This window comes from Cavia porcellus, unplaced genomic scaffold, assembly GCF_034190915.1.
Source record: "Cavia porcellus strain 051 isolate PalLab524CR breed Dunkin Hartley unplaced genomic scaffold, mCavPor4.1 scaffold_15, whole genome shotgun sequence".
Classification (NCBI taxonomy): domain Eukaryota; kingdom Metazoa; phylum Chordata; class Mammalia; order Rodentia; family Caviidae; genus Cavia; species Cavia porcellus.
This window is the reverse complement of record NW_026947498.1, coordinates 16620375-16624091: the sequence shown is the minus strand read 5'-3', so window position 1 is coordinate 16624091 and position 3717 is coordinate 16620375. Positions and strand designations below refer to the sequence as shown.

The following is a 3717-nucleotide window of genomic DNA, read 5'->3' as shown; positions in this document are numbered from 1 at the left end:
TCCCACCAAACTGTCTATAACTTTATGGAGGGATAGTAGATAATTCCCGAAAGTTTATACGTTTGGTTCCACTAAAATTTAGGCTGATTTCTGGTGTGAGACTGGAGCCACATTTGTTCAGCTTGTAACTCTCCAGGTGTCTCCTGCTTGCCTAAACTTGGTTCCCTTATCTCCTACTGACTGGAACTCAGCACTCTTACTCTGACTCTGGCTGCCAATAGATTCCCAGGGTACTCGTAAATCATCAAAGAGAGAATCTTTAGCAATCTAGTGTAAGAAGGACATAAAATTAAGAAAAAAAGATAAGGGACTGGAAGCATGTTCCCTTTGAGCTTGGAGAAAGTATGTTTGAAAACAATTTTGAAAAAATGGTTACCTCAATTTATATTAATCAAGGAAACATTTTTAGAGGTAATGGAATATTCAGAAGCTCAAATACAAACATTTCTAATTAAAGAGTCAAAAGACTTGGAAAAGAGATTTAATTTAGCAATGTTTTTATTAATTTAGTTCAAATTGTTTAATATTAATATATTTGTCAATAATGACTATATAAATAATTTAGAAATGTATACTAAAATTTCAAAAGTGGCCTAGTATAATTTCTTATTTTGTTATAAAATGCATTAAAAGTAAAATCCCTGATTATATAGTAGATATAAATTACTAAGAGTTTATTTTTAAGTTTAAATCAATCAAAAACAAATAGCCTAATATTTAAATCTGGGATCTCTAAACTGAAAACACTGCTTTACAACAAAGCAAATCAATGGCTAAGTCAAATGCTAATAATTTTATTTTAATAAGTTAAAATATTGATTTCAGTTAAATATAATGAAAAATAATATAAACTACCATAATTATATTAACTTGTTGAGCAATCTAAGGTTTCTCTTTAATCACAAAATTTTTCTCAATATTTGTCTTTTGTTAAACAAAAACATATTTTTCATTTAAAATTCTCATGAATGAGCTCTGAAAAGTATTACTGCAGAATCCTTTTGCATGTTTATAAGAAACATGAATATAAACATGAAGGCATTTTAAGATGTAATTGAGATATAGTCATTAACACACTAATGATAAATACTTTAATTGCCTTAACTTGAAGATTTCTTGTGCATTGGGATGACATAAGGCATTATGATTATAGTTTTCTACTGTCATACATGTTGATATTATTTAATTATGTTCTATTCTATATCTTCACATGAATGAAGAAAAATGTCATGACCAATGCACAGAATTTTTCACAAACTCTTTAAATAAGTAAATAAGTCAAACAATTACTTCTTAAACTCACTAACATCCGTGGTTAGCTCAAGAAAAGCCAAGCAGTAGTAATCACCACCTCAGGCTAGCTGCTTAATTTATCATGATGGCAGCATGAAATTCAAGTCTCTGCAAAGACTCTCAGAAAAATAGCCTTAAAGCATGGCCTGTAATTGTGTATTATTAGTAGGATAATGCATTAAAGAAAATTTAAAGGTGCAATTGAAATATTTCAAAAGAGTTACTGGTGATTAAATGTTTATGATTCAGTAGTAGAGAAAAATTTTCTTTAAGGTGGTTAAAATGTAGATATCTATGGTTCATAATATAGATAGCAAATATATATATTCAATATAAGAACAAACTTTGATTAAAAGTAACTCCACTCCAGCAATTTGACTTTCTTAAAAATAACTCTGGGAAGAGGAATATTGGACTAAACACAGTTGACAAGATAAAAGCTAGCTAGTGTGTATTTCATGTTATTCTAGAAATGTAAAATTGAATAGAAATCAAGAATTTTAAAAGTATTTTTGTAAGATTTATCAGATCTCATAGTCTCAGCTGCTGAGGCCATTTCAGGTGCAGGCAGTATTCTAGTCTGAGGCAGGGCTGTGCACTTTGTCTTGCTCAGCCACCAGCACTTAGCTGACTCTAGTTTCACTGGGACCCACTATGTCTCTCTCTGAACAGTGGTCCCTGCTTCCTGGACCAGGAAGAATTTCTTTAAGGGATATTTCAGTCTGCGAGCCTCATTTCCCAGATAATGAACTACTGAACCTGCTGGTAGAGTTGGTAGGTGTCCAGCCCAGCCACCCCAGCACTTCCTTTCCCTACAGGACTCTGTGTGATTCTCGCAGTAGACCTGCACTACAGGTCTACATCTACAGGCCTGCCCTGTGACAGAGCTGGGATCCATCAGACGCTTTTCTTCTTACTCTAGCTACTCTGACTTTTTTCTGTGTCTTTTTAAAACTTTAGTTTACTACTTTCTCTCCTTGCCACTCGATGTTGTCAGGTGTCTTCTGATCATGCCGATGCCTCAGAGCCTCTCTCAGTGTTCACACTATAGTCTTCAGTGATGAATCTCTCTGTAAGTCATCTTTTAAATAATTGTCTCATTCAATCACGAGGTAAAGACATTTTAAAATATCAGAATTCAGAGAGAAGATAAAGTGTTCAGCAGGAGTAAAATAGATCCAATCTATTAATTATAAATTTTATTTAAAAAAGAAAATAACTAAATTTAAAATTAAAATGTAAATTTAGGGTTTAAACTCAAAACTTAGGTGCTTAGAATATTTTATCAAAAAATTGCATAACAAAAATAATGAAAGAACACTTCTACAGTGGGATGTGCTCAGAGCAGGTGGCCTGAAGAATGGCTTCTCTGTTTACAACACACCCAACAAGAATCTAGGCTCATTGGGACAAGTAGCACAGAACTTGTGACTTCCTTTTAAGTGAATGTCCTACACATGTGCTCCATACACTTCCCATTGGCTACTACCCCATTGGTACTATCTAGATAGTAGTACCAATGGAACGAGGCTCAGTAATAAGGGAAATCTTTAGCATTAAGTGAGGGAGTTGGACATTTTGATTTTGTCCAGTGTATTTGTGGAGATCTCTTGGTAGTCTTAGGAGTAAAGACTTTGAATTTCTATTTTTAACAAAATTCAAAAAAATTTAAAAATACTTTTATAGTATTTTTATAGTATAGATAGTATTTTTTATAGCATAGTTAGGAAAAGTAGTGGAGCAGAATCTTCCCTGAATAGAAGAAAATGTGAAAATAGCTATAAAAATCTGATAAAATAATTAGAGTTCTAAATATACAAAAGTTTAGATTCAACATCTAAATAACTTCAAGGCCTACCTTCAAAATGGGAACTGCATCAGATAAAAGTTTTTTTGAAAAAAATTTAAACACAGAAAAGACAGAATTTAAAAATAAAATTATGAACACATAACTTTGTAAACAATTCCTTACAATTTCCAAGACATGGTAGAAAACATCCTAGAATGAGATGCATTGCAAGAAATATCATGTTACTATTTCATGAGTAAGTTTCAGAAAATAAAAAATCCAAACATATTATATAACCACATAAAAGTAGATTAGCAAAAAAAAAACATGAATTAAGATATTCATGTGAAAACATAACGTATCACTAGTAAACAGCAAATTCCATCAGCTTGATATCATGGTACTGCAGAAGTAAACATATTGGCAAGAAATGTTGAAGCAAATATTAGAACTAACAAGAACATGAAATGATTTAACCATTTTAAAGAGTAGCTTGACATTATTTACTGAAACTGATCTCCTCACTGGCACTGTTGGTTATATACTTCATAAAACTAGCATAATCATGAAAAAAAAGACATACATAAGAATGTTTATTGCAGTGTTATGTGAGAGAGCAAAGCCTTGCAAGAACA

General features: G+C 31.9%; 1 non-coding gene across 1 annotated transcript; it reads left to right on the top strand.

Annotated features, from left to right (window-relative positions):
* Nucleotides 1-2623: 2623 nt before the first annotated feature.
* LOC111756694 (small nucleolar RNA SNORA11) lies at nucleotides 2624-2752 on the top strand. The gene has a single exon (XR_002791109.1). It is a non-coding gene; the product is annotated as a small nucleolar RNA SNORA11 (small nucleolar RNA).
* Nucleotides 2753-3717: the final 965 nt, after the last annotated feature.